This window comes from Amblyomma mixtum, chromosome 8, assembly GCF_055824585.1.
Source record: "Amblyomma mixtum isolate Tamu chromosome 8, ASM5582458v1, whole genome shotgun sequence".
NCBI classification, from domain to species: Eukaryota; Metazoa; Arthropoda; class Arachnida; order Ixodida; family Ixodidae; genus Amblyomma; species Amblyomma mixtum.
Window position 1 is genome coordinate 125,939,817 of NC_143019.1, and position 19,047 is coordinate 125,958,863.

At 46.8% G+C, this 19,047-nt stretch overlaps 1 protein-coding gene across 3 annotated transcripts in view; it reads left to right on the forward strand.

Annotated features, from left to right (window-relative positions):
* Nucleotides 1–19,047, forward strand: part of LOC149334240 (uncharacterized) — a 100,041-nt gene that overhangs the window by 70,152 nt on the left and 10,842 nt on the right. The window contains exon 2 of one of the 3 annotated variants that reach the window (XM_089555093.1): nucleotides 2,684–2,730. The exons of the other annotated variants lie outside the window; for them this stretch is intronic. The gene's annotated coding sequence lies outside the window, so the exon portion shown is untranslated. The remainder of the gene's footprint in view (nucleotides 1–2,683; nucleotides 2,731–19,047) is intronic. 3 annotated transcript variants of the gene reach the window in all.

A 19,047-nucleotide genomic window follows, 5' to 3' on the forward strand; every position in this document is an offset into this window, starting at 1 on the left:
GACCAAAACTAAACTAGGCATATAACATTTGTAACCCTCAGCAGAAAAACCGACTAAATCCGTTCCAGGAAGAAAAAATCGAGCCATCGACATTATACAAAGTGTTTCACCCGTGATTTTACATAATTTTTAAAAATCTGCTTCTCGATTTAGAAGAGCGGTTTTTTCGACATGGCATTGTCATCCGTGTAGTACATTAGAATAAAGCTAAGACGTGCTAACTAGAGGCCAGTTAACTAATATTTAATAGTTAACTTTTAGCTATTACTGTAAACTCCTTAATTACTGAGAGACGTCTAGCCCGGCGTAATTAATATATATGTTAGTTTTTAGAATTTCGAAAGCCCGGTTACCCTCGGCGCTCTGCCCTAACAATCTTTGGCTATTTCGATGAGTTACGTCCAGTGGAGAGGTTGCTTTGCCCTGCAAGCTTTTCGCAAGCGCATGTATTTTGGCGCCTGTAACCGAAACTTGTGGAACCACAGCGCCCAGGGTAACCGCATTTTCTAAATTCTGAAAACTGATATGGGTATTACTGGCCGTGATCTATATGCCTCGCAATAATTAAGGAGCCTAACATTAACAGTTAAAAGTTAACTATTCAATATTAGTTAATCAGGCTGCTGGTTAGCACACCTTACCTTTATTGTGATGTACTACACGGCTGACACTGCTAAACCGAAGAAACTCTAAATCAAAAAGCCGATTTTCAAAAATTGCGCAAAGTCTTAGGTGAAACACCTAGTATAACATCCTCACAAAGGCAACAGAATAAGCTATTCTGTGCAAAGCTAACTCAACTAATACTGCAACAAGGACGACATAATAGCTGGTTGCTTCATCTCTTAGCACTGCATCTTCGCACGTACACGTACTATTCACATTCACCCGTAATTATTAATGCCCGGGTGCACGTATCACTCAGTGAATAGAGGAGAAAAACACCTCTTTAATAAAATTACATTTCTGTTGTTATGATGCCCAGTGGAGATGTCTTCACCCATCCCACGTACTGGCCGGTGCAAATTTTGACGACCTCTTTTCGTAGCTAAATAATAGGCTCATATGGCCTGTCCCACATAACTAACATTATGTTGGCCACAGAAAACCTCTTCTTCTCGCCGTGCGAACACTTGGCTTACACAGAATAAGCACTCAGGGCTGTCGCAAAGAACACTGCCAGCTCTGCACAGGCTTTTGACGCGGGGGTTCGGAAAAGCGCCGCATCACCGACGCCGCAAAATGAAAGCATGTTGAGCGCTGGGAAGAGACGGCAACACATCGGGGTGCATCTCCTGCAAGACCGGCTGGATGGCGCCGGGATTTACCGGTAGTGCTTCGACCGTCAGCCGTACTATTGTCCTTTCATTGGTGCGCACCTGTCCACTTTCCCGAATATTCAGAAACCGTCAGAACAGAGACGTCATGTTGCAAAATCGGAGCCCCGCAAATGAGACATCGCCGCATTCGAACATGCTCGCAAATTTATCTTATTTTGCGAAGCATTTGCAGCACTGTACTACGTTTCATACATCAGGTGCAACGCTGTGAAAGGTAGGGAAGTGGTGTGCATGAAAATATAAAAGGATTGCGTGTTACTGCGCGCTTGTTTAGTGGCCGAGTGGTCTGAGGCAACAGAAAACGACAGCTTGTCGTCAGCAAGAAGAGCACGTTTAATCAAGCTCATTGCAAATGCAGCTTGTAATAAGCCTGAAGGCATAGCTTCTGATACTCTTCGCTCACCACAAGAACGCACTACTTGTTAATCGCAGTTATATGCAATGCAACATAGCCCGCTAGGTTTGCGAGCGTTGCACCTGACGTATGAGACCGAGTACAGTGATTCGCTTTGACAAAGATCTGGACCGAAGCACGCTAGTACTTTGTTTTTGCGTAGTGCGCAGTGTCTCTGTCACTGTCTTTAATGTGCTAGGCTACGGGTGACTTTCCAACTCGTGACCCGTTTGATCACCGGGATTTTGATTGTATTCATTGTATTGTAAGTGCTACGCTCCAAACAAAAAGGAGCAAAAACGCAGTAAGCCGGCCTATAGCGCGCTCCCTTTTACACAAGCGAGCACAGAGGACAGCCTACTCCCTCTGTACTCCCATATAGGCGTATTTGTGTTTACAGTGTACGTCCCCTCCAGGGCAGTGGCCGCTCCCATATATATACAACGAACTCAGTCATGTGCCTCTTAGTGCATTGCAAGTACCTATTGCAGAACGCAGCCCCAAGTAACGATATCATAGCCGTTTGATAAGACCAAAAGAAAACCCAAAAACTTGAGAGCTCAGTAGCCCCCTTTCCCCACTGTAACGACTAAGTCTTGCAGCTCTTCCCGTAGGAGGCGCACAGCACACTTCCTAATGTGACACACGTGTGGTGCCGCTTAGAGAGAGGCGTGTATTCATGCTTGCCCCATCTGAGCCTCCCTTTTGTTTTGGCGGTCAATTATCCCACGAATGGAGCATTTTGCCACGGTTTTCGTTTACTGACTGCAGCTAAGTATGCCGGAAGTTTGCGCTGTGACCAAACCAGCTGGGCCGATCGGTGATAAGGCGGCGAGACATCCGCTGTGGATTCTGTGTTTCAGCCTCGGCAAAGCAGGAAAGGGGGGAGGGGGGGGGGGACAGATGGTACAGCTGCTTAGGACATTGTGGTTTTTTTTTCTTGTTCCAGCATCATCGCTTGCGTCGCGTTCTTCGCTCTTACTCCCGGTGAAGCAGGTAAGCACCCTTTCAAAACTAATGGCGACACTTCTGTGCTTGAATTGAGACTTAACCAGGCAGCGTTCAGAAACCGCAGAAACCTTCCTCTCTGTCCCTCTGCGCTATGCGATAGTCGCTAGTTTCTCGAGTCCTTGCCTGCGTCTACCCTGTCCTATTCTCGCGACAAAGAACCCAAGAGTAATTTAAAGCGTTTAGACTCCCGCGTCTCATGAAATTGCGAGTCATTATGAGTACAACAATAAATATAGCGTCTGCTAAGTCGCGTATTGCCATGTCCTACTAACGTATGTTCATGCCTCGGGCACACGCGATCCAGTATTAGCGTTCCGCTGCTAAACGTATGTGCATCTAGTATGTGAATGTGTATATGTATTCAAGACCATGTGTATCCAGCACGCCTGGGGATTTGAACCTCTGAAGCAATCTTGCGATGAACATTCACCTGCCTTCATTTTTTAGTGTAAACATTCCGAAGCATAAAAAAGGCTTCGAGTTTTAACGTAGTTAAATCGAGTAGGAAGCATGTGTTTAGCCTGGTTGTCTCACTGCTATGTAGACCGCACGCCTGGCGACGATATTAGACTGGGCTTCAGCTCTTATCGAGGTTAAGCTAATCTGATCTGTTCGCGCCACAGATTAAAGCTGAAGAACGCGACGATGTGCAATGCCCGGCGCAAGAGTGTGTTGCAATAACACGAGGCGTAATCCGCGGTGGCGATTGCACAGTGTTGCCGTGCAGTCGCCGGCGAAGCTGATCTGTTCGAGCCGCCGCGGGTTCGAAACCTAGTCGCGGCAATATTTATCCAATTTCTGCGTGGGCTGTTCCTATAATAGGTTTAGTCAAGGTCACCCATAAGGTAACTCTCACATTGGCTACAACTGGCGGGACGCTTCTCCGGACTTGCCCGAGCTTACCCGAGTTACTCCGAGGCTTCACAGAAGATTTGGTTTTGGTTTCGTGGGGTTTAACGTCCCAAAGCGACTAAGGCTATGAGAGACGCCGTAGTGAAGGGCTCCGGAAATTTTGACCACCTGGGGTTCTTTAACGTGCACTGACATCGCACAGTACACGGGCCTCTAGAATTTCTCCTCCAAAGAAATACTAGCCACCGCAGCCGGGATCGAACCCTCGTCTTTTGGGTCAGCAGCCGAGCACCATAGCCACTGAGCCACCGCGGCGACTTCACAGAAGATTCTTTATTGGGACCGTATTAAGTAATGGTTTGGCTCTAAAATCTCGGTACGTTGTGCGAAATGTACCGAAGGTAAAACATAGCACGAAATAGGCGAAGCCAAAGAATGCGAAAGAATCCAGGTGTAGCTTCGTGGGGCGATTTTAAGGACGAAACTCACGCCTTTAATACATCCCGTTTTATGACAAATCACCAATCACACGTCTAGTATCGGAAATGCTCGACATGGAATGTTACATGAATACAGAGCTGCTTGTGATGAGAGACAGGCGAAGCGCTTTACTGGCACACAGGCCACCGAGAAATTCGTTCCACCTAAGTTATTTCGCGCATTATCTCATACCGATGCCTCCAAACAACGATTCGTTCAGCTAACACAACAGTATTCATTTTTTAACCATCAGACACAGCGGGGACAGTTGCTGGCACACTAAGTTACAGGATTATTCCGATTCCTCAATAACAACAGAAGACTGGCTTCTTTACAATATATTCACACTCATGGAGACTACTACTCACGCAGTGGACTATTTGAACAAGATATGCTGTGCATGATAGAGGTACCCGGTTAACGTTATTTTTGGTGACGTTCGAAAACCTGTTTTTTAAGATGCCTTCGACAGCCTCTTTCAGTGCAGCAGCACTAATACTGAGAGGCTGCTGGGGAAGATGACAGCAACTACCATGGAAGAGCAGTGGCTCATCGCTGGAGAGCTGCAACACTGCGCCAGGAGCGGCAGGAATACAACTGCAATTCGTGAACAGTGGATCTGAACATCGGAACCGAGAAAAAAAAACCGAAGTTCTAGCCCACCTAATTCGTATTTGGTCTAATTACGCAAATCGACCATAATTTTTTCTCCTCACATGCGCGCTGGAATAATGAGAAGATAGCTGCGAATACGAACATTACAGTGTGATTGTAGCGAGCACATACGGCTGCAGAGCGTTCTTCAATAATCGAGTCATTCTTACGCGGCATAAATCTTCATACCTAGTGTTGTGTCCCCTTATTGCTTTTGTGTGTGTGCGCCCCCTCCTAACGACCACTCGCATTCCCCTCCTAACGACAGTTCGCATCCTCCTCCTAACGACCACTCAATCCTCCTCCTAACGACACTTGCCCCTCGTCGCACGCTGTCACCAGATGCCCCCCCACGGTGCGCCCCCGCACCCTCCTCCTGTTCTGGGAAGCCACTCCCTCCCGTGGACGCTTCTCAGCTCCCTCCTTTCTTCGGGCGGCCAGTTCGGCTCCTGCCTCGGTCGACGCTGGTCGCACCCTCATCGGCTTTAAATAAACGAAGTCTAAAAGTACCGTGTGCGTCTTCGCTGCATTCAACACAGCGACCGGACACGACAGTGGCGACGAGAAAGTGGATTCGACCCGCGCTACGCAACGCTATTGACAAGCCATGGCTACGCGAGGGTTTCCCAATCAGATACCAGAATTCAACGGCTCATCGTGGTCATCGTGGGTTGGACGCCTTCAGTTCTACTTTGAAGCTAACAACATCACAGACCCAGCCTTGAAGAGGGCCAACCTGCTGACGCTGTGCGGGGAGCAGACCTACGATACTGTCTGCGCCCTTATTCAGCCAAGCACACCAGCGGCAGTGTCTTACGACGACATCGTAAAAGCGCTGCAAAGGCACTACGACCCAAGGCCATCCGAGGTCTACAGCCAGGCTCGCTTCCAACGACGAGATCAACTGGGAGGAGAAACTGTGAGCGCCTACGTAGCCGCGCTCAAGAAGCTCGCTGCCGACTGCAATTTTGGAACGCTGTCGACAACAGCTACCGGGCAGGAGGGAGACGCAGCTTCTTCTGCTAACACCACCATGCTTCCCTTGGACGTGATGTTACGCGACAGATTTGTGTGCGGACTGAGTGACGAGTCACTGCAGCAGCGCCTGTTCGCTGAGAAGGACCTCACATTCAGCAAAGCTTACGACATCGCCGTTCGAGCGGAGAGCGCCGGTCACCAGCAGAGAGGGATTCGCCGGAACACCGAGCCGGTACACCAGACAAGCAACCAGGTGCGCAAGCCTTCTGTTGTTGTAAAATCGGTCAAAAAGGCACAACGCTGCTGGCGGTGTGACGACCAACACAACCCCCAGGGATGTCGATTCCAGTCAGCCACGTGTAATTTTTGCCACAAGCGAGGGCATATCGAAAGAGCATGCATTACGAAACGGAGACTTGCCAAGATAAAGTCACCTTCCCAGCCTAATCACAGCGTCAACGCCTCAGAGAATACGCCGCTATCTGATCTCCATGGAACAACATCAGCAACACCATCTGTGTTGTACGACCTGAACACCATGAATCTCGGCACGCGACCGAAGATTTTTACAGAAGTAAGCGTACATCACCAGCTGATTAAGTTCGAGGTGGACTCCGGCGCAGCCTGTACTCTGATCAGTGAGGACACGTTCCGAACTTCATGGCCATCTGACGCACCCGCCCTGCAACAAGACGACACGTACCTGCGAACGTGGTCAGGACAGAATCTGCCACTATTGGGCTCTGCCAACGTGCAGGTTAACTACAACGGCCAGACCCATACGCTACCTCTGCTTGTTGTGAAGGGCACAGGATCAAGCCTTCTAGGGAGAAACTGGTTTTCTCCACTAGGCGTGATGATATGCGGCATACACCAGACGCCGAGCCAGAACATGGTTGAGCAACTGCAAGAGAAATACGAAAGAGTATTCTCGGAAGAGATTCCAGGAAACGAAGGGCCCCCGGTCACACTGGAGTTGTTGGACAACGCGCAACCCAAATTTCTGAAGGCCAGGCCGGTGCCGTTTGCTCTCCGAGATTCAGTTGAAAAAGAGTTGGACAAACTGGAGCAGCAAGGTGTCATCGAGCCGACGCAGCATTCCATCAAACTCTCAGCGTACGACTACGCTCTGGTCTACCGCAATGGGAGTAAACATCAAAACGCCGATGCGCTAAGCCGTCTGCCACTACACGCAACTGTTGACGAACCATTTCCACCAGGAGACGTTCTGATGTTCGAAGCACTGCCAGAACCTCCGCTTACAGCAGGCACAGTTGCAGCATCTACGCAGAAGTGCGCAGCTCTCCGGCTAGTTTACACAGCTGTTCAACAAGGCAACGTGCATAAACTCAAAGGGGACAACTTCGACGCTTACCGCAGGCGAGCTACAGAGTTGAGCACCCATCGCGGCTGCATCATATTTGGGTCCCGAGTTGTGATGCCGAGAGAACTACGCGCACAAGCTATGTCTCTCATCCACGCCGGACATCGGGGCATCGTTGCAATGAAAAAGTGTGCCAGAAGCTACATGTGGTGGCCTGGCATTGACAACGACATCGAAACAGTGGTGCGAGAATGCAAGCCTTGCCAGAGCAGCCGGAGCGCCCCGCCGAAAGCTCCTGTCCCAGAATGGGAAAAGCCAGACACACCATGGCACACACTGCACATTGATTTTGCAGGACCAATTGAGGGCTGCACTTTCCTTGTGGTCGTAGATGCCTACACAAAGTGGCTTGAGATAAGGCAAATGGGACAGACGACTTCAGCAGCAGTCATTGACAACCTCCGATCACTATTTGCAACGTTCGGCCTGCCGCGCAAGGTAGTGTCGGACAACGGAACACCGTTTGTGTCTGCGGAGATCCTCAAGTTTTATCGCGACAACGGGATCTCATCAGTTACATCGGCCCCCTACCACCCAGCGACAAACGGACAAGCCGAGCGCTACGTAGCCGAGCTAAAACGCGCCCTTGAAAGAGATCAGACAGGCTCGCTGCAGCGCCGCCTTGCGCGCTTTCTCTTCAAGCAGCACACGACGGTTCAGAGCACAACAGGCGAGACCCCCTCGAAAATGATGTTCGAGCGTGAAATGCGAACCCAGCTCACAGCCATCCTCCCCGAGCCAAAGGCAGAGACGTTCCGGGAAGAAAAAGCAATTCCGCGCTGCGGCACGCTTAATGAGGGGCAGCGCGTCCTCGCCCGACAGTTCCTGAAAAAGCCACGCTGGGAGGAAGCTACAATTGTCAGACGCATAGGCCTGCGCTCTTGGCTCGTCAACATACATGGCACAGTAGCACGCCGACATCTCAACCAGCTGCGTAGATTTACGACGCCGTCTGAGAGCTGTCCGCCAGCGGAGAGAACACGTGCACCATTTTCCCACATAGCCTGGCACCTCTTCCCGGAAGAAGAGACTTCGCCCAGGACAGACCTAGGAGACACAGCGAACAACAGCCAGCCTACAAGTGTTTCTCCCCCGAGCGCACAAAGCCAGCGCGCCTCCACGCGTGAGCGCCGACCCCCTGCACGATACCAGGCAACTTTCTAAGGGGGAAGGAAGTGTTGTGTCCCCTTATTGCTTTTGTGTGTGTGCGCCCCCTCCTAACGACCACTCGCATTCCCCTCCTAACGACAGTTCGCATCCTCCTCCTAACGACCACTCAATCCTCCTCCTAACGACACTTGCCCCTCGTCGCACGCTGTCACCAGATGCCCCCCCACGGTGCGCCCCCGCACCCTCCTCCTGTTCTGGGAAGCCACTCCCTCCCGTGGACGCTTCTCAGCTCCCTCCTTTCTTCGGGCGGCCAGTTCGGCTCCTGCCTCGGTCGACGCTGGTCGCACCCTCATCGGCTTTAAATAAACGAAGTCTAAAAGTACCGTGTGCGTCTTCGCTGCATTCAACACAGCGACCGGACACGACACCTAGATATCCTCAATAGCTCATATATCTTCTGGCTGCCAGTCCACGTTGGCCTTTTCTAATAATGGGGATGTGAGTTGCCTTCCGCGATAACACAGGAAGGATGAGAATAAATCCTTTATATCTTAAGGAACATTTTTTGGTGTTAGCGATGCGTGTGTCCTGCTAGGCGTCATCTGAGTCGTAGTGGGTTTTATGTTATGTAATCATTTTTTTTTTCAATTTCCTTTGCAACTACGTAAAAATTTGTTTTCTTTAGCTATGCGTAAACAAATCCGAGTTGTTCTCTGCTATTTGATTGCACTCAGCCTTGTGTGGGCAGTGTCAAAAGTGGCGGTAGCTTTTGTATCGCAAATTATTTTGGCGACTGAGTGGCGCTACGTATTCATCAACATGTGGACGTTGTAACGTAAAGTAATTTTTCTAATAATATTATTAATAGTGTTTATTAAGCAAATAATTTGACAGTCCTAATCTTGAAAGGATTGAGGACTTAAGTTCTTCCCTCCTTCGTGAGATTAAGCTCCCTGGTTATGCGAGATGAGTCGCGTTGGAGGGCTCAGAGGCAGACCCCTTGAGCTGTATACTTCTGACACAGACTGTACATTTTCAACAATCCTCAGAAAGTTCTGTAAGAGATTACCTTTTGCAGGTATTGTGGTCATGTTGCAGCTCAGTCCACACTACAATAATTAAGGTGGGAGTGAAAAAGCAAGTGATACACTGTAAGCAGCGCATTGACTGGCAGTACTTGAGGACATAGATAAATGATACCAAGTAACCGAGGTATTTTTGTTGCAATGTAATTTACTTGGTCCTCAAGAAGAAAATTTTTGATTGAATAAAACAGGTAATGAACATAAACATTCATACGATTTCTAAACGGATTCAGTTGTAATACATTTCCTTGCTTATGGTAGAGAGAGGGTGCGGTAGATGGTCCTTGGCGATCACAAAATGAACAAGGGAGGGGAAAACCTCAGGTTGCTTGAGCCAGCGTTTCGACAAGGGGACTTGTCTTCGTCTGGGCAAAGCGTTCATCATTGGCAGGGATTAAATAGGGCCTTCGCTCCGAGGAGGAAGGCCCCGGGGGTGGGGAAGGAAAGTGGTGTGAGAGGGGATGCGTGTCAGGAAGGGGAGGGAGGTGAATCTTGATTCGTTAAGCTGCAATAGTGGAAAAACTTATATCCCGAGGGTGTTTAATGAACAAAGGCTTTGAAGGGGCTGCGACGGGGGGGGGGGGGGGGGGGGGTTGGCGCTGGGTGGACCTGAAAAACTCAGATGAGAGGATTAGTCAGCATGGTACAGGGAGATGAGAACAAGGCAAACAAAATAGGCTGGCACTGGAAGGAGAACGAAAGGGGGGAGATTTCCAAGGAAGGACAAGGCAGGGGGGGGGGGGGGGGGAGGGCTCGAGTTCAGAGAAAGCCAAAAGGTGGGGGGGTAGAGGGGGGTAACAGGAATGTCATGGTTTCCGAGAACTGATAGTAGGGGTTTAGGAGAAAAAAAAAGGTGAACAAAGGGAGAGGGAGAGAAGGCCAGAAATGCAGTGAAAGATATGACGTGGGAAGGGTGCAAAGAGCGATAGTATACTCAGAAGTACTTGTATTTGGGCGTGTTGGTTCATAACTTTTCAGGAGGACATAGGGGCGCGATGGGGGGCGCGGACATAGAAGCAGACAGGGACAAGGGGTTGTCCCTGTCTACCTCCACGCCTGCGCCCCCCATCGCGCCCCTGTGTCCTCCTGAAAAGATAATATACTTATGCGAGGTTCTAGGAAATGGTCTGACCACGTGCAAGACATTTGTTAATTTAAAATGATGCTAACCCTGAAATGTACCTGAGAGATTCCAGGTTTCCTCTGGACATGTTAATGCCTGTTGGTTGCAGTGTTTTAAATTTGTGGATTAGGAATGCTTCTCTGTATTTTCTGTCCCTAGTCGATTTGAAGCCTGACTGAAGAATGAACAATTTGAGTTCGTCGAATTTGTGATGGCGTTGATTAAAATGGGTCGACACTGCCGTGTTCATTCCGTGTTGTGTCAGCCCGGTGCCCGTTTAATCTGGCACTCATTGTTTGCCCGGTTTCTCCGATATATTGTTTCTGGCAGAAGGAGCACTGGAGCATGTAGATAATATTGGACGATGTGCAGTCAAAACTAGTTTTTATATTGAAACTGAAATCGCTTGCCGTACTTTTAACCGTAGTGTCCCTTTGTAAATGTTTGCATGTCTTGCATCTAGGTCGAGAGCATGAAGTTACTGTCGGTGGTGGTTTCTTACCGAGCCTAGCATGCACCAGGATGTCCTTCAGGTTTGTGTTGCGTCTGTATGTTACCCTTGGTGCGTCGGGAAATATTTTCTTGAGACGGTCGTTACCAGTTAAAATGGGGTGGTATTTCCGCAGGATATTGTTTATGTTTGGCAGCGCGTTTGAGTATTTCGTTCTAAGTGCAGGAGGTCGTTGACTGTTAGCTTTTGTTCTTTTTTAAGAACTACATCTCGTTTCAAAGTGGTTGCTCGTTGGAACGCATTATTAAGGGTTGTCTGTGGATGATTTCTGGTGATTAGTGCGTTTTTTAGCGAGTGGAGGTGTTTCAGGTAGTCGTCGTCGTCGCTACATATTCTTCTTAGTCTCGTTGCCTGTCCTACGAATATACCTTGTTTGCAGTGTCTTGGATGATGGCTAGTGAAATGTAAGTGTTGTTGTCGGTCAGTAGGCTTCCTGTAAAGTGTGGTTTTGAGCTTGCTATTTTCTAAATGGACAGTGGTGTCAAGGAAATTGACTTGCGTTTTCGGGGAGTTGAAGGTGAATTTAATGCTGGAGTGGCATGAATTGAAATGTGTGACGAATGCCTTCAGGGTCTCAGCCCCATGCTCCCATATCATGAAAATGTCGTCTAGGTAACGCAGGTATATAAGTGGTTTTTTTAGAAATGAATTTAGAAGTTTAGATTCTAGTAGCCCCATAAAAATGTTCGCGTAGGTGGGTGCGAAGGGAGTGCCCATGCTTATTCCAAATACTTGAAGGTAGTGAGAATCGAATTCAAAGTAGTTGAGTGTTAGTACCAATTCAAGTAGCGTGAGGTACACTTCAGTTTCGTGCGGGTGAGGACTTCGAGTTAGAATTTTGGAGAGTGCGTCGATACCTTCATTTATGGGAATATTTGTGTACAAAGCGGCGACGTAAAGTGTGACAAGTATGCTATCTGCCGGGATAATGGAAGCGTCATTCAGAGACTCTATTATGCGGAGAAAATGCGATGTATCCTCTACAAAGGAAGGGAGGTGGGTGGGAATATCTGCAAGATAGTTGTTCAGGAAAATTGATAAGTTCTCTGTGGGCGTGTTATTGTTTGAAACGATAGGTCTGCCGGGGATTTCTGCGGTAAACAAGTCTTCTGCGGAAACCTTATGGATTTTAGGTTTACTGTCTTAGTTTTAGCTCTAAAAACAGCCACTTTTGCCTTTTCGACGTTTACTTTCAAACCATTACTTGTCTCCATTCATACAGGTGTTTTAGACTGTGATTTGCGCTTTCCGCAATGTCATTTATGTCATCATCCGAAAAAAATATGCTGATATCGTCCGCATATTTTAGGAATTCTGCGGAGGGAACTGTCAAAATGATGCCGTTGATGAAAATATTAAAAAAAAGATTATTGCTTCACGTCGGAAGGTACTAACAGGAAGAAGAAAAATGAGGAGAAACGATTTTTTTAAGCATTTAAGTATGGGATACCAATTGACGACCGGGCTAACTTAACGGAATCGGATTCTTTAAAATCTTCAGCCTATACCGCAGTGCGGACTGCGTTGCACTACAGCGGATTTTCAGCTCTCCTACCTCACCTCAACAGCGAGCGCCACTGGGTCTCGACGCGTCCGAAGCATTTCACTCTGGCAGCCGCACCTACGACAGCGAAGAAGTTTATCCATCAACGCTACAACTACAAGAAAATGCTTTCAACGCGCACCTTGCGTGAAGCGCGTCTTGGGTAGCTCGGAGTAAAGAGCTCATATTTCTGTTCCGCTACACTCTTTTTCGCTCAGCGCGAAGTGCTTCCGCGTTGAAACAAAATTCACAAACAAAGCTGTGAAAATGTGCCACGCGTGGAGGCAGAGAGGAGTAAAGATCTATTTAGGCTCGAAGCTTACGGTTACCAGTTCGCAAACTTTGAGACTGTCTCGGAGAACTTCAAACATTGCTTCACATATGGAACAAATCATATTTAAATCTGTCTTTTACACTTAACCTAATTGATGCACAGGCAACCTTGCATTTCAAGATGTCCCTACAAATGTAAGCAATTTAGCGGTGGTTGCCATAGCGCAGCTGCAATTTCCGGCGTGTTCGTTCGCATGCAGCTGCATGGAGTCATACTTGCTTGTCCTATACAAGAAGGCCACACGTCGATACGATGCGTGTGAAAACATATTGTTTGCGTCAGTGCGTCAGTATGGCAACATTAATAATATCCTGTCTGGAAAGCGAGCACGTGTCGCCCGGCATCATCCATAAGACGTTCCAACCCCACGAGTGCAATTTCTTGTCGTTCATTCGGAATCATAAGGCTGTATGAATTGGAGCGTCTATGTAGGACGTGTCATCCAGTATGCGCAATTCGCGGTGAAATGAAGGATAGGCAGGTCGATGGAAACGATAACACGTGTGTCTATTTTAACGCTCGCGGCTAAACCCGTGCTGCATAGAAAGTGCGATCGCGAATGCTCGTGCATCAGCCACACTGTGCTTGTTTGAATCCCTCCGAAACCGGTGCAGACTGCGTTCATAGCATAGTGTGAGTTGAACACTTTGCATATTTTTGCATGAGCTGATGTTCGGCAGAGTCGAAATCTGGATGTGTGGACAATGATCACGTTTCACCTATTTTGGTGGCTGCAAGGTTAAGATAACAAAAATCGCACTGTTGATGGATACTGATGTCAACATTGCCTAAGCTCTTGCTACATCGTTTATGTTTGCTTTCGGCGTAAAGCTTGCTGATCATATCAAATCTCAGCAACGACGACACGACACGCTTGCACACACACAACACCCTCTCCAAAAATCACTGGTTTAAAACAATCATAATCCTGTAATAATCCTGAGAACGATGAGCAGTGCGGCAGAAAATCGCGTCCAATTACGCATAATGAATCAGAAGTTTTGACCAAAAAGTAAGCAGACAGAAGTTTCGATCGTGAAAACAAAAACAAACAAACAAAAAGCAACTGCTTTATGCCTTGTCTTCCTCCTAAAAGTGACTCCTAAAAGCAATAAATACGAAGTGCTCTGAATAGTATTTCGATTTTTCTCGGGATAATTTCAGCATAACGCATCTCTTGTTTTGTGCTGTGTTCTATGTGTGCGTATGCGTGTGCTGAAAGCGCTGCATTCTCAGCAGGCAAAGGGTTGGCTGGACATGCTTTGTTCGTAGTTTGTCTGCGTGCTTGCTGCAGCTTTTGTCATGTAAGGCTCAACATAATAATAAAGAGACGTGACTCAGAATCACTTTAAAAGCTAGAGAGAGTACGCAGGGATTAACAAAAGCATATAAGACTAAACCGATGATCCTTAAGGGTAACGTAGTGGACTACAAGAGACGGCAAGCGTAGAAGAGGGCGGCAGAATGTTACGTAGGCGGATGAGATTAAGGATTTTGCGAGGATAGGGTGGCGGAAACTGGCAAACGACAGGGTTGATTGGAAAGATATGGGAGGTGCCTTCGGCCTGCAGTGTGCGTAGTCAGACTGATGATGATGATAGAGCTGAATCTTACTTACTTCGCTTGGAGGCTTTTTTACGGCGAGAGAAACAAAAACAGACATCAGTAGCTAGCTAAAAAGTTCGTCCTTTAGCCGTTTGGTCGTCCATTGCAAAAGATGCGGTCTCTCCCTTCTTTTAGTAGTATTGTATAATTGTCGCATGCAAGCAAAAATGCAACGAAAGATGTGAGCGTTTTCCGAGGTGCGCAATGAAACAGCGTTCATAAGTTCAGCTTAGAGACTTTTTATGAAAAAAGAACTGGCTTACAACTTTAAGTGATGTTTTTGTTCTGGTGCACTGACTTGGCGACAACGTTGCGGGGTTTTTTTCTGTTGCTACAGCCCCTCTGCGTGGCGACACGTTGGATTTCGTTAGGTTAAGAACTCCGCGAAGAGGAAAGACAACATTAACGGGGAATCTGACACAGCTGGAACACACACGCTCCAGGAAAGCCTACAGCGAAATCATCTGGGCTACCGAGCCATAACCACTTCGCAATAGATCGGATGGTTCTGAGTGCATTGCCGGACAGCATTAATCCGCTGTGACATTGCTTTAATACCTTCGTTGCGCGTACTGCGACTAATGCCAGGCGGGAACATTGCATGAACGGAGATGGCACAGCGGCGTAGCTGTAAGGCACGACACATGGGAGGTTGCTGCAAACCCAGATTATCACATGAATAATTTGTTTGTTATTATTACGGTTCCAAACTACTCGATATGTGCACGACCACAAATATGTCTCTGTGACCTGCCATTATGTAACTATTAATTTGCACCTTTAATGGACCTAACATTTTTTGCCTGCCCGAATTTTCTGACGGAGTCTCAGGACGGAAAAACAAGAGCTGAAGAAAAGCCTTGGTTTTTAGAACGCACAAAATAGAGCTGGAAAGGAGAGGAACAGAGACTTCAGAACGCAAAATAATTAGTTGCGAAGGGAATTGAAAAGACTGCGAACGGTAACAAGTTTTCTGGTTTATAGTCTCCACATCTCAATAGTAGTAGAGGAACTGAAGCATACAAATCAAACGATTCCCACATTAAAAGGCCAAGGACCTTTCAAAGAATCTTCACGAAATTAAAAAGCAATTATGGGTTCTCATTAAGAGGAATATTATACAATCTTAATTTTCCATCTGAGCAAAATTGCGTACAGAGCGCTTGACCAAGTTTTGGACAACCTTTCCTGCAGGCAGTTGCGGGATTAAGTATATATCATACTTGCAACAAAATCAAGGAATATAAACAGTGACAATGTTAAGATAACACTTACAAATGAAAATTCAACAATCACTGAAACCAAGGAAAGCATACGTGAATGTTTCTATCATTTTTTTAATTGCTGAGTCAATCAACAGGAAATCAATTCTGCAACTATTGAATGTCTGAACGATTATAGATTAGAAAGTAGAAGAATAAACAAATTCAGTGCCGTTGGTGGAATCCGAACCCAGGCCCTCCGAATTCGGCGCACGGTGTTCTACCAACCGATCTACGGCCGCAGCTGTTCAACCTTCTTGTGCTGATATTCCTGTACCGTGTAGCCTAACCTCACAGTATTCACCAACGCCATTTTCGTCTATAGCGGCGGAAATAGTAAGTCCTGTATTTCCGGGAGTGCCGGGGAACGCTGTCGAAGCTATTGACGTGACAGATTGAAGCGACACTGAAGATGTAAAAATGTGCTACGGCGCTAGGTACCGATCTCGGGGGGGACTTATTGCTACCTATTTGGGCATATTCATGATATCATAGTACCAGTTGGTGAAATTTAAGGTCTCCCTCTGATCCCATATAATCTTCGTTTATGCAACAGGACTGCATCATTTATTTGATCAATGGATATCTTGACGTTTATGAACAATTCTACTACCATGTTTTGTTTAAATTGTTCCTTATATACTGTTCCTGATGAAGTGCTGGGGACCGACTTCTTGGAATACAGTTAGTAAACGTATTGTAGTCGAGAAAAAATTTTTCGTACATTTTGAAATTATTTTCCAAAAATTGTTAAAACACAGGAAGGATAATAATGTTCCAATAATTGAGTTGTTCCTATTGCTTTTTTCGCGAAGGATTGCGTCTCTTACGGCTTGCATGCCCCGTCTGCAGGAACACATCGTTAATATGCTTTGTCAACAGAAAGAAAGATGATGTCAATTACGTGTTTGCTTCAACGAGCCTGCACATTGTGTAATCACGAGATGAACACCACAAAGTGAACAAGCGAGCGCAAACCTCAGAACCGCCTAACCAACTTCTCTCTCCATAGACCATAATACGAGCAGATTATTAATTCAGAAAAAAAAACTGAGGCGATTTCCAGAGCGTATGTCGGGTGAAGAAACAATGCAAGTGGATATCTATCCACAGGAATAATACTGAGGTTTGAAAGTGCGGATGCTTTGCTAGTGAAAAATTGAAATGCGTCATGTCGTCCTCGTAAGAACTGCAACATGTTTCAAATGTTTCAAAAATGTTTCATGCAAAATGAAACAGTTTCCTTGGATTTAGGGTTTTCGTGTGCGGCCACATAAATGCGCCATTCGCCACATAGCGGAGCGTTTCTATTTCCTACGTCATTCTTAGCTACCCCTAAGGCCGCCTTAGCAGCTTTCTTATCAGGGTGCAAGGTCCTGTTGGGTATATTTGCTACGGCGGCAGCACTACTGCCGCCGTAGACGACGCAATCCGCAGACGACGGATGAAACGGGATGAAGCCGACTGTTTAAAACATGCATAATGCGAGAGGCTGCTGCCATGTCCGGATGTTCTGAAGCACCAGCAACCAAAACTGCTCGCTTTGGGCTGGCTGGAATCTCACTTGGGGCAACAGTACTGGTTAGTAGGAATGAAGTTTTTCCACTGGGTACCGTTCGAACTAAAAATTTCAAATATTTCCCAGAGGTTTTTTATCAGGTGCGGTGGTTCTCTTGCATTGGGTTTGCTCGTCGGAGTGTACCGAGAACTGAAGCAAAAATTTTGTTTTAAAAAACGAGTTAATATACTTCAGCTTCACAGCTCGTGCGCATACTTACATGAGAAAATTTAGTTTTGTTGCTGGTTCCTTCTCCGAATAATTTAGGCATCTGGAATGAATGTCAACACAGGCCGATCTGTACTGTAATGATTTTGCGGAGGGTTTGTGCTAGAGAAACAAGGCCATGAGGGGGACACAGAACTAGCGCTAAGTTGCAATTGAAAGAACTGGAAGCGAAAGGACCCGCTGTAGGAATTAAACGAACATGCCCAGCTATCCACTCATTTGAGGAGGGGGTTATATATCAAGGTAAACTGAAGTAAGATAATTTAGGGACTGAGAGACGATCAAAGGAGCATAGAAAAACAGTACTCATCTCAGCCACCTTCGAACAGCAACGCCGAAGAAATTACTCGACAATTAACAACACAGATTCTTTTTGACCAAAACAACCGACGTGACTTAAGCACTTGCAGCTTCCCAACATAATAATGAATGATGGCTCAAGAAGCTCCCTTGCTAACTGCCCTTTAGAGCGGCCAGTAACTTCAGTTTTTGCGAAATGTCGATGACAATGGCAACGTTAACAACGCTTAGGCAGGTTGTTAGTTGTGGCAGATTTAAACGTTCATTGAAGCAATGACCGGTCTGCCTTATGTAGACAAGACCATAGCTCAGAGGGGCATTGTAGAACTCAACAAACTTCGTAACTTGCTTGAAACTGCTAACTGGTTTTTTATGGCTCGCGCTCAAAAGTGCACAAAGGCTCCAGAGTTTTTTAGATGCCGTGATGTTCACACCAAACTTATTTGTTATCCCGCTCCAGGACCGAGTCAGCAGTAAGAGCAAAGTTATTGTCCCTTAGTTGTAAAAGACGAAGAAATCGTTGAGAAATCTAAAAAAAATGAGCCACACAATAATTACCCGTAATCAGGTTTAGCAGGTGGTCAAGTTCTTTCAGAAAGATGTAACACAAAACAGGAACTACACAAGAGCCAGTACAAATGCCTCAATGCCGGACATAACATTTCTGTTGAAAACTAATAATAGTAGAGTTCAGGTAACAGGTAAGTAATGTTAAACAAGTCGCCACTGTCAGACCGCAACCGTTCTCAAAGACCACACTGGCGGACAAGTAACTCCTGTCACGAAATGCAACAAGAAGTCATCATGTGACACTAAGTAGAACAGTTCTTAAATATTTACCGAAAAACCACTGACACTCCCACGACACAGGTCTTGGCGGTACACCTCAACCACTTAGGGCGCACTGCTAACTTCCAAGAGATCTTCAGGTTGTAACTTGCTAAAGTGGACTTGAGATGGCGGATGAGCTTAAGAAGTTTTCGGGGATACGGTGGTCGCAACTGGCAAAGGACAGGATTAATTGGAAAGACATGGGAGAGGTCCTTGCCCTGCAGTGGGCGTAGTCAGGCTGATGATGATGACGATGAAGCTAGACTTGCAAGAACTTGCTAACTTCTGATTTCCAAGAGTACGGCTCTGTAACAATCGCTCTAAGAGGGCACTGCTGCTTATGTGTCTTCACACCGAAGAAGGCATTCAAAACGTGGCCGTCGCCCCTCTGGATATTCCAGCTCGGCCTTTCCAAATTGAGCTCATTCAGGAAAGTAACGGGCTTGGTCTCTATAGACTCAATA